Source organism: Delphinus delphis, chromosome 7 (assembly GCF_949987515.2).
Source record: "Delphinus delphis chromosome 7, mDelDel1.2, whole genome shotgun sequence".
NCBI classification, from domain to species: Eukaryota; Metazoa; Chordata; class Mammalia; order Artiodactyla; family Delphinidae; genus Delphinus; species Delphinus delphis.
Genome location: NC_082689.1, coordinates 68,337,130 through 68,350,013, shown reverse-complemented (window position 1 = coordinate 68,350,013; position 12,884 = coordinate 68,337,130). Strand labels below are relative to the sequence as shown.

Below are 12,884 nucleotides of genomic sequence, written 5' to 3'. Positions count from 1 at the left end.
TAGGCAAACAGAGGACAACTGCAGAGAGGCTTTAGGCAGAACAGTTATGCATCCTGCCACATTCTCACTGGCATGTGGTTGTGGTGGCAGCAGTGGCAATCCCTTTTGACTTTCCCCACTCTACACTAGGTGAGTGCTAACAACGAAGCAGCACCCTTCCCCTTCCCACTAAGGCAACAGAAGAGCACTTTTACCTTGATCTGTCCTACTCCGGCAACAAGGAGACAACACTTCCCAGACTTCTAGCCTGCAGGACTAGGGGATAATAAATGGATGTTATTTTAAGGCAAAAAAAAAAAAAACCTAATAAAATAGAACAGAGTAAACTGTCTACATAGAGTGAACCCTTGATTACGTTGTAACAATTTCACAAGTTACCTTAAAATGTGTCTATAGGTTTTAGCCACAAATCCTAGGAAGACTAATGTTCATAAAGCACTCACCGATCATAATGACCATATAAAAAGGACTGAGTTCAGCACTTCTAAAAGCATTATTTAACGATCAACACAGCTCTGTAAGTAAAGTTATTTCTATTTATTCAGATAGCAAAACCTGACTCATTGAGGTTAAATGACTTTCCCACTGTCACATGTAAGTGATATAATTAATGGCAGAGGTGAGTAGAAGGAGGGATTATAGAAAAGGAAAGGAAGGGCCAACTGGGCAAAAGTCTAGGCTATTGATGCAGGAAAGCACAGAGGAGAAAGGGAAAGGGTAAAAAAAGAGTGAATACATAGGAAGCTGACATTCCCTAGAGTTCAGAAGTACAGATCTACATGTGGTCTGGCTCTAGATAGAGAACTCACCTCCCAGATAAGCTGGTTGGTGTGGTGGTGACATCAGGGGTGGTAGAGGATATGCCAGTGGAAGTGTCCACACATCCAGGTTCCTGACAGCTGGGTGTGGATGTCCAAGAGTAGCTGGAGCATAGCTGGGCCTAGATGTTACAGACCCATAATGAGCATGAATTCCAAAGTGGGGAGTCCAGGACAGTGTTTTTGAAAAACAAAAAGGAAGGAATAAAAAAGATCTCTCATGAAAATTAGTTAAAAGTAATTAGTCATAAAATGGTTGGCCCCTGAGTCCAGAGAAGCAACTGGCCCTAATACATTTGGAAAAGTTGTTCCAGGCAGAAAGTAATAATGACTGGTGCTTGCAAGAGTATCCAATATAAGTAGGTCTTCAACAAATGCTTGTTGAAAAAATTAATACCCATATGAGTGATTTAATACATGAGTGAATAAATGAGTGCCAGACTATGAGTCCCAAGATCTGAGCTTTAAACCCATTTTAATTTCCAAATATATGGGTTATCTTGGGCTAATCACTAAGTCTCATTTTTTACAAATTCAAACAAATAAATTACCAATCAAGAAAGTACCTGCCAACTATGAAAGAGAACACTTAGGAGAAGCAAATGAAATTTTGACTATGAAAATACTAAGTCTGAATCACTACACAAATGAAAGACATTGTATTTATTATTTGGAATCCATTGGAAAAAATGTAAAGTGCTGGGTCAAGGAAAGAAAAAGATTTGGGATGAAAATAATGGTTTTCATAATAATACTTTTCAGAAAGAAAAAAGTAATGGGAATTAATTACAGCTGATGAAGGATCTATAAATATATTTATATCCATAAATATCTATATTGTGAATATCACCATATTTAAATAAAAATGTATAAAGGAAAAACAACAGTAAGAAGAAAACATAGTTTGTACATTTTTGTTTCCAATTTTTTTCTTTACTTTTCCCGTATAAAGTAAGTGAGGCATAAAATAATACCATGGTAAATTGCCTTTTCTCAAAAAGTATAATATAAAATATAGTAAAGTACTGAGTGATCACTAATGGTTACATTATACTTCTCATATTTAATTTATATTCCCCCCCAACAACTTACCCTCTTTCAGCCTTTACAATTTATAATTTATCATATTTTTAATGAATTGAATCCCCTCAGTTATACATGGTTTCCAGAAATGCTTGGTAACTATCCTGTTGTTTTCTGTAGAAGTGGTTTTTGAAAAACAGTCAGAGACTCCTAAACATGCTTCTAATAAGTACCTTGCACCCTCAGAGATGTTTCCCGAGCTGTTGTCCAAGTTAACACTGAAGAAGATTTAATGATCTGTCCCTTGAGATTTTTTTGTTGGTTCCCAGGAATGTAGCAAGTGTACAATAATCCCTTTATTAAATGCTTGTGACATGCTTTGTTACTACTGATGTATTAAAGAAAGGCAATTTTCCACAATTCATACTTTCTTCTGTCTGCAACAATTCTCATAAGAAAAAGAGAAGGGTTTCACTGTACATCTATCAAGTTCTAAGTAGACAGTTATTATTTAGGCAGATCCATAAACACAGAATCCAAGCATGCTCTCTCCCCTATTTAAATATACTAGATTTTACTTCCTTTAGAAAAGAAATTTCTTGCACTAAACTGTGTAACATTGGAGTCCTACATACACTACAAATAACACAATTTGTCATAATATTTCATTTCCTAAAATGGTTTGATCTCCATTACGTAATTTTTATTTTTATGTGTCCAAACAATGTTCTCAATATTAGTTTATAAGGAAGAGAAAGACAACAAAACTATACACAAAATCCAGCAGCTCATGAGAATGGAGGTGATTAATTCGTGCTTCAGCATACCGCTGTGGCCATCAGGAGGCTGGGACTGAGTTCCATTCTCTTACACAGCATGCTTTGTGGGGTTGGCCAAGTCCCCTACTCAACCAGGCTTCTGTATCATGAAATGAAAATCTGTGAACTTTCTGTAAACATCACCTATGAACCTATGAGTTGCTCACTGAGAAAGGCTTGAATTATGTTAATTAGATTTATCTGGTTACCAACAAAAGCAACTGACTGGATAGCTTACAGAGAAATGGAATTTATCAGAAGGATATTGCGCAGCCCACAGAAACTATGAGACAGCTGGACAACCAGGCCCCAGAAAGGACAAGAGTAGGAGGAACTCTCAGGTTCCATAGGAAATAAAGAGCATTCTCTTCAGGGAGCTGATTTTTTTTTTCTATCTTTGTAACATTTAACTCAAAATTCCTTTTGTTAGAAGAAAGAGTTCCATGGGCCAACCTGAGCTTATCATTGGCTACAGGGTATCAAACCCCCTGATTTAAAGTTTTCCTAAACTGACTCATAATGATGAACAGTATTTATGCTGAAGAACTGGATCTGTTATTAATTAGATAAGATTAGATTAACTAGAAATTAGACTATCTTGAGGTGAATTCAGAAGTGAAGAGTTGATTCTAAAAAACAACAGAAAGAGAAGAATCAAACATTTAGTTGGTCATTTAATATACCATTTTATTAGACTTTTTGTAATGTGGGCACATTTTTTATGGAATTTAGGATTAAAATGACAAATGCAATTCATTTATTTCCAAAGAGTGGAAAATAAGTGAGCACTGATCAAGAGAAATGGTGATTCCACAGAAATTAGGTTCAAGTATACACTTGGGTTAATAGATTTGCTCTCAAGTAAGAAAACAGCCAGAGGAAATACTTAGATATACTAAATCTACTGGATTTTTCAAACAATTGAGAAGTCTGGTGTGCTGTTTGCTTCAAACAGAGCCAACCTTTAACTTTGATGGCATACGATGCTATTTTACTTGACAAGCTTCTCCTCCAAATCACCTCTAAATTCTACCACCATTTTTCTTCTCTCTTTCATTCATGTGTCCATTTGTTTACTTGTTCATTCGTTTGTTAGCACACAAATCCCCCTACTAGATATAACCCTTTATATCAAGAAAGCATTAATATTAAATGCTATTTGAATGCCCTTCTTCTTCACAAGAGGCAGCCTGGACATACGGGATATGTGTTAGAAACTGACCAGAGGCACTTAAGAGGCAAAGAGAAGGAAAGCACTGGAAACAGGGAGGCTGCCTGAGGTCCACTCTACTGGAAACCAGCTCTCTGGGCCTCTCCACCGAATAGTTACACCTAAAATCCCTAGTGGTTGATGAAACTGAAAAACTATATCTACATGTATTTGACATAAAACTATAGCCCTTGATTTTTATATAAACTCCCCGCCCCAATTAGCTATATTTCTAGTTTGTCTTTGCTTGAAATATAGACCAAATATTGCAGGGAGCGAGTTAACCAAGACCTGTTATACATGTTGGACATGATAAATTGTGAGCTTTTCTTTCCCTCAGTTATGTCAGTGCCTCTTTAATTTCACTTCAAATTATTGATTTTATTAAAGTTAAACATTCAATCAAAATATTCTTTTCAATATAATAAACAAAAAACATGTCAGTAACCATTTCTAACATTGTTCACCTATATCTATCACAAACTTCAAGTTTCACGGCTCTTCAGTACATTATAAAATACAACGTAATATTATGGAAAAGCCTGAATTTCTTAGGGCAAAATTTTCTTTGGGTCACTGAATTTAATTAAAAGATTGTAACAAGCTTATACTTAAAACACACAGAATATGCTTACAACTGTCTTCATAATGTTGAAATACCTTCTTAAGAGTGAAAAAATAGGTAACCACTTTATTTGTTTGTATTATACTTTTTAAAGTCTGGTTGTTTTTTTTTTCCCCACACTGGATCAACTTATTACTTAGCTTTATTCTATCACAGTAATGATGAATATTTTGCATTTTAAGTACATACAATCCATAGTTAAAATAAAAATGTTCTAATATTTAAAAATATGAAAAGAACCTCTGAACAATATTCCTCAAGAGTAGAATAAAGATATCAGGGTAGGGCTTCCCTGGTGGCGCAGTGGTTGAGAGTCCGCCTGCCGATGCAGGGGACACGGGTTCGTGCCCCGGTCCAGGAGGATCCCACATGCCGCAGAGCGGCTGGGTCCGTGAGCCATGGCCGCTGAGCCTGCGCGTCCGGAGCCTGTGCTCCGCAACGGGAGAGGCCACAGCAGTGAGAGGCCCGCGTACCGCAAAAAAAAAAAAAAGAAAAGAAAAGAAAAAAGAAAGGAAGCATGAGGCAACAGTTGTAAAATTACAAATAATTTTAAGTAACTTTTTTAACTTGGAACAGAAACATAACTATTTACCGATGGAACATTCCAAACTGAATTGCTCCAGGGCTGAGTGCCATTACCTCTCCTGGTTTTCTTCCATCTGTCTCTCACTGTCTAGAGTTTGATTTCAGACTTGTCAAATTTTCTCTTTCTCAGCAGTACACGTTTTTGACAGTAGAGGGCACTTTGAATTTAGACAAAGCCCAAGAAATCTCTGAATCTTCATTCAGAGAGCTTTTGTTTGACTATAAAGAAATAAAATGCAATTTTAGTGTACATTTAAAATGACACATTTTTAGACTATGTGATGCTAAAGTTTGTTTCTATTATGTGAAATCAGTCTCTCACTTTATATTATTTTATAAAAATACTGTAATATGAATTTCATGCAATATCGCTGTGTCTAGAAAAGATCTATGACACAATAAAATAACAAATTAGGATCAATCTACGAATAAATAAATCTTTGATTTTTTTCTAGTTAAAAGAGCTAGTGAAGAACAAAACTGCATGTACATGTTAAGTGACACATTAAAAACTACATGAAAATCCTAAATTACACTATAAAATGTCTAAATGAAATTGGAGACACAAAAATTCTATTTACTCAGCTCACCACAGAAGTATAAAGACTTCATCCTTCTTTTTATAGCTACTTAAAGAATATTCTTAATGGAATGTAAGTTTTCATGTAATCTCACATATCATTTTATAAAAATTCCTTCAATGTCACATTGAAAGAAGTATTTAAATGACCTGATAGTCTATTCTCTCGCCTTTAAGAAAATTCTTTTCAAAATTTTCTAAAATGCTACATCATGTTGTTGAAATACGTAAAATAATTTATCTAAATGTAGTATAATTGTTTTTCTAATACAAATGAATATCTTGATCACATTCATTTATGTGACAAATGTAGTCTTACTTGTAATTATTCCACTCCACTTCAAATAACCAAATAATAAAATGTAATGCATTTTAAAATTTCAAAATAGACAATTACTTCTTCTGTATACATTTGCCACCACATCAAATAATTTCCTCTTCTAATTTAAGGCACTAAGTTCTTTCTTACTTAAAAAAATTTCATTTCTTCATTTAATTGAAACCAATTATCTTATATTTACAAGTTGAAATTTTGAAGTTTGGCTTATTTATTCTTCCTAACCAAAAATGCACCTACTTAAAGCTAATTGTGAGTCTGGTAGCTACCAAACTATGGAGAAATCCCCAATTTTGCCATTTAGGAGTTTATACTTAAAAACACAATAAATCTATTTAATTCTCCAGCAAGTGAACAACTTGCCTAAACTCTTCAATTGTTAAATGGCCAAGTGTATGAAGACATACATAATTGTATGGCGGAGTTAAAGTTCATACATGTAAAATATTGTAAACTTTTAGGGTAGAATTTAGAAGTCACATGGGGTAGGCTTAATGAAGGCAGACAGGTTGGCTATAAATGCCAAAAAATGTACAATTAGTTTTGCTTGAATATTTACTAGAGGAGAGAAATCCATACTAAAAAGGCTCATTGATTTTTCTGTTTATCTAATTAAGGAAAATAAAGTTGAATGCTTCCACTCACCCTGACTTCCAAAAATATGAGAAAAATAATATAAAGATGTGTGTCTCATATATAACCTTGCCCTACATAACTTTCATAAGAGAAAAGCAAATAAACAGCAATTGTCACTACTCTAAATGCACCGGCACTCCCTAAGATTTATCTTTACCCCTTCACTCATTTATTATTGCCGGTAAACTATGTATTTGCCACTAACACTGTCTGAATAGATTTGAAACAGTAAGTGTAACAGGCTCAAATGGACGTGCCTATTAGCCCTTCCCTCTTCTCTCTTGCCCTTTAATGGCCTATAACTTCATTCAATCTGTAGCTACATTTGTGTTCCTTTTACAACAAAAAGGGTCATAATGTTGTCTCTGATAATACTGAAATTGCCTCATTTGTTCATCTTCTTTCAGTGCCTTGGAGCTGGTCCCCCTCTCAAGTGATGCCTAGGTTTATCCCCATCAACTTTGAAAATTATGGTCTTGTTTAGTCCCTGGCAATCTCACCGACAAAATGTCTCGGGGTTTGATGAGCCAACCGAAAGACAGATGCCCGGGGAGGCCCAGGTCTAACTGGCTCCGGGAACTAACGCCTGAGGCCGCAGGGACACCTACTAGAACCAACCCGGGTGTCATTCGCGTGTATCGCAGAAAAAGAAAGGCGGCTTTGCCAATCCCCAAGGCAAGGGAGGGAGCAGCCGGTCAGCTGACGCTGAGAAGGGAGTGAAGGAATGAGAAGAATGTGCTTGCTCAGAAGATGCGAGAGATAGGGACTCCCCACTCTGACCCCAGTGCTGCGGCACCGGGGAGAAGCCGGGCCTCCCCACAGCTGTTACCACTCGGGCTGTCACCGCGGCGGCCGTTCTACGCGCCGCCGGGACGGTGATGCCGGTGCTGGGCCTGCCGCCGCAGCTGCTTCTGCCTAGACTGTTGCCCCTGACCCTTCTGCTGTTGCTTCCTTGATTTTAGCATCAGCTTTTCTTTTCTTTCTTTCTCTTTTCTTCTTTTTTCCCCCCTCCTTATTACAAGAGGCAATACCTCTTGTAAAAAGCAGAAAATAGCCTCCACCTTTGCCAAGAGAGCGAGGGCGCCGGGAGAGGAGGGAAGGGTGGGGTAGCTAAGGCCTCTAACAAATCTGGGTTCCTGGGGCCCCTCCTGTCTTTTCTCCCCCGCTCTGCTTAGCATTTTCCTTCCTGCTGCAGCGAGGCTTTGTCAGCCCTGGGCTGGGAACTAACTCCCGCGTAGTCCCCTCCTCCTTTCCGACTTTCGAGGACGCTTCACCCCTCACCCTTCCAACCAGGAGAAAAATACTAAAAGGTAGAAAAGGGAAGTAAATCCTCCAAGAGAACTTCATCTTCGGCAGTCCAAATTTTACAGGGATTCGTGTAAGAGAAAACGGATCTTTTCAAGTCCTGGGACAATAAAATAAAATTCAAACGGATGACTATGGCAGGTTGGGGAGCAATTAACTGCTAATTTGGAAGAACTCTTCTGGAGGATTTTCCTGACCTGCTCATTCATGTTACTTCCCTTTCTAAGATCCTCTTCCCCTTTCAAGGCTAAAAACGGGGTATGATTCAGCTCATAAAAATATGTCACAGCAATTGGAATTTACCCTTTGACCTTCTCTCTCTCACCACCACCTCACCTAAACACACACACACTCACACACAGAAGCTGCAATTCACTAGCTAGCCCTGTTTTCACTAAACAGATGGCTGTGTCACCAGTGAAAACTGCCTTTTTGCACAAGATAAAACTTCTAAGATCCTAGGATAGCACCTATTTGCAAAAGGAGCTCAAAGCCACATTTTTCTGCAGTGCACATGTGAATGCTGAGATAGTCTGGGCAATAGAGAGGTAGATAGATAAATAGATAGATGTTATATGCAGAGGAGAAAAAGAAACTGTCAGTAAATAGCAATCTTTCTTTTAACATCATTCTCTATGAAATTTGTTTTTATGGGTCAGTTATGGATGATTATATTCAGCATTTCACATTCAGAAGCATAATTCTTTCAGGGATTCTAGTGACTAGATTTAAAACACACAGGAAAGGGACAGAAAGCTGAGTCTAAAATGTATGAGGAAAGTTTTCTAGTTTTTCTAAAAACCTGTTCACCTTTCCAAATAATTTTTCCTTGCCTTTGTGCTGTGAAAGCCCCATTACCAGCTATGGAAAAAATAGTGCTAAGTGTGTTGTACAATTTCTTTTTGTGTGTGTGAAGCTTGAAAAGCCAAGAAAATGGGCAAAATACTGAATCAGGCCACCAGGGCCAGTTCAAATGCACAGAGAGACATTTTTGCTGCATTATTTGAACTATTACTAAATAAAATGCTTTCTTCCTCAGAGCTTGGCTAAGTACTAATTTTCTAAAACATGAATACGACTTCCAGTGGAAAGTTAGAAATAATTTAAATGCATGACTACACCATTGTACCCTCTCAAATTAACAATATTCCTTTAGGCCTACCCTACATCCTGAGAATGGTGTGGACTCAAATCACATTGGGAGGGTCTAAAAAGTCCAGGAAGCGTTCGGATCTAGAGGTTTGAGAACATAAGGGACAAGTTTAAACACTGTTTTCTCCGTGAATGTGGGGACTAGAAATGATAAATCGAAACAGTTTCTGGCAGTTCATTACCAGATGCCTAAGTAAGGACTACCTTACAAGTTAAAAAAGAAATTGCCAGACAGGAATTAAGTGTGTACTATACTCTTCTTTTTGAAACAATTATTTCACTCTTCTATGTTTGCACAAGATGCTGCAAACACTCACATGCTTGAACTCACAGCCCAGAACTTACAATAAGAATAACAATGCATAAAAAACTACATAAGGTCTTTACTAAGTAACTCGGCACCGTTTTTCCCAAATCTGGAGAAAAATCTCAGATTTTCTGAAGTAATCATTCACATTTACTAATCCTATCTCTGCTTGGTACAGCACAGATGATAATTTAACAACATCAGTCTTTAGGTAATAATTTTTCTCTACTATTTCTATGTGCTGCTTAAGGTTTGGGGGGGGTTCCTTCTTTTTATACTCTCCATTTTGTTTGGAGTTCGTGAATAAAGATAAATCTGCAAGTAATCCTGGATACCCTTTATCACTGTCTCTAGCTTAGTGGTGGTCTGCCATTTTTATTGAAACTTGGGCACCAACTGCTGGTTAGAAATATTTTTCATGGAATTCTTTGTACTTTAAATAAACTACTACTTCAGGATCTGCCATGTGTCCCTCATTCATCTTTAAGGCACAGAATCTCACGTACTTTTTGTGAGCTTTGACTCTGAAATATCTGTCTCACATACGTAGTCTCTAGCAATCTCAACTCATTGCGGTTTTATTGATGACCTACAGCAAATTAGGGCAGAAATGTGTATTTTGAAGGTTTGTGCTATGACTCATCTTACGCAAACAAACAAAATTCATTTTGAAAAATCGAGCCTATATTCATTTTCTGCTCTTTTTACCAGAGACCAGTTTTAAAAGGTCTCTGTGTGGGTTTCACGTAATGAACATCACAGAGGGGGAAAAACTGCTATTCCCTTTGGCATTTCTCCTCTTAAGGTGGTAGAAAAATACGCATCTGCTTTTCCCGTGGAGAGGGAGATAATATGATAACCTTCTGATTATATACATAAGCGGAAACTGATCAGCTTCTCTTTTGGTTCATTTTTAAGGGCAAGTTCCAGTTGGACTGTGCTAATGCACATATTCATGAATCTCTGCAAACAGGATTCACGGCTCTCCAGGGAACACTTGAAGTGTGCATCATTGTTTCAATGAAGTATCTTCATTATAAAACATAGGGACTATAAAAGGTGAATATCATTTGCCTCGGCCTAATATCATCTCTGGTCTGACTTTCCTCCACTATGATTTCTTTCCTTCCTTTCTTTCTGCCTACCATCCTTCCCTTCCTTCCTTCCTTCCTTCCTTCCTTCCTCCCTGCCTTCCTTCCTTTCATTCTTTTTTTCCTCTCTTTTTTAAACAAAAAGAAAAAAATGACAAAAAATCATATAAGATATTAGACAAAATCGAGGAAAAAATCTGTTTCTTTTCAAAGTCACACTTAATCTCCTTTGAAATGTTATATAGGTAGGGTTAGAAAACTTAACTCCAAAATCCAAAAATCCTTATATTTGTACAAATGTTTTATTTGATAAAAAGCAGCTTATGGAAATTTTTGGTCTCTGGGTGTGCATAAGTTTCTTGCATTGAAAAAATAAGGCCAAAGGTGGAAGGTATAAAAAATAAGTAGGTAAACACTGTTAAAGCAAGCAAAGAAGAGAGGCACTATCATCAGAACAATGTGATGAAAACAGGCACACAGATTCTTCATCTCATTGGCATTATTGTAAAGGGAGCAATATCTTGAACGGATCAGTCTTTTATTTATATTTGTACCAAATATAAATCCTAATGTTTCCCCTTTCTTCTCTTTAGAATTCTTCCAGAGAACCTGAGATTTTAAGGAGTTCTACTAATGCGTGTGTTACAAAGAGGTCTTTATTACAGAGGACATGAATAGAGGTCTGAGTGAGACTACAAAAGCCCTACACTGCACTCGGGTATAATGGGGTGCTTTATAGGGAAGGAACACTGTCTTTGGGGTATGAAGGACAGTTTAATACAACATCTATTGCAAGGGAACAAAGGAGTTATATAGCTCACAAATTAGGGTATTCACATCCAGATATATTAGTGGTGGAGTGTAGAGACTTGGAATTCAGTGTAAAATGATCTTGTCATCCAACAGAGCACACTGTGGAATGTGGCATTCCTTGGATGTAACTTGTATAGTCATCAGAATAGATTGTACAAGTCACAAATAACTGACACTCTGTGACTCTATAGCGACTAGCTCCCAAAGATAGTAATTCTTAGTGGCACTAAAAATAAGATGAGACATCTATGATTAAGCAGGAAATGACAAATGTAATTCAAGATACTATATATTCCAGTTGTCTTAGTCTCTCCGTGAAAATTAATTGAGGATAATATTTTTTAAGAGGCGTAAGGGGCACAGCACATACAACGTGGAGTCCATGATTTATTGTTTCGGTTTAAGTCACCACTTCAGACGGACAGTCAAATCTCAAATCTCTATTGTTTGATATGCCATGAGGTGGGAAAGGAAACAGGAATTGAACAAAAATTCAAGAACTCAGCACCATGCTATCGGAGCTGCTTGTCAAGTGGACAGGCCAACAGGCAGACTACAGTACACTCCCTCCTCACCATTGAAATTAGTAAGGTCATGGCTAGTTCTATGTTGCTAAATCCTCTGGATTTACTTTCAATCCTTGATTTACTGTTACTGTTTTACATTTGACATTTGCATTTGACACTTAACCACACACTGTCATTCCCTTGGCTTCCCCACCCTCAACCTTCATAATTTTACCCCAACCCTCTCTAGCCACTCTTTTCTTATCCTGCTTCTTGGACCCCTTTGCCTTAGCCCACTCCTTAAACAGAGCTATTTCTCTTAGATCTGTCTTCATCCCTTTGTTCTGTCCATTCTAAACCTTCTACTTGGATGATGTCAACTATTCTCATGGCTTTAATTATCTGTATAATTATGAGGCTGACTCTCCAACCCCAGCCCTGATTTCTCCTCTGAGCCCATGCTCATGAAACTCACTCTCTCCTGGAAAACCACCTAGATCCCCCACAAGAACCCTGAACTGGATGTGTCCAAAGCTGAATTCATATTATCCTCCCCCCTCTCCCAGATTTAACTTATTCTCTGCCTCCTGTTTCCTCATCTTAGAATGGCATCATCACCCAAACTGTTGCTTAAGTCAGAATGAATCATCCTTCTCTTTTATGCTTTACCACCAGTTAATCATTAATTCCTATCCTAAATCTACAGATTTATCTCCATCTCCATCACCATTCTCTTGGTTCAAGCCGCCATGATCTATCATTATGATTATTGCAACAGACTTCTACCTGGTCTCCCTACTTTAGTTATACTCTGATCTAATACTTTCTTCCCAATTTTCTTTCTGACAAAAAAATACAAATCTGACTATGACAAAAGGGTAATGTGTTTATGTAGGGTGAAGAAGGCAGAGAAGATAGATATTATGCACAGCATGATACTGTGAAAACTCACCCAATCCATTAGCACAGCCTGTTGGCTCCATCATCGGAATATGATTTAAGTAAGATTTTCCACATAAATTACTGCAATAGTCCCTAATTAGTCTTCCTATCTCAGTCCTTATTATCCTAGAGTCTA

General features: G+C 37.4%; 1 long non-coding RNA gene across 1 annotated transcript in view; it reads right to left on the bottom strand.

The window, feature by feature from the left end:
* Nucleotides 1–12,884, bottom strand: part of LOC132428598 (uncharacterized) — a 91,196-nt gene that overhangs the window by 25,862 nt on the left and 52,450 nt on the right. The gene's annotated exons all lie outside the window — the stretch shown is intronic.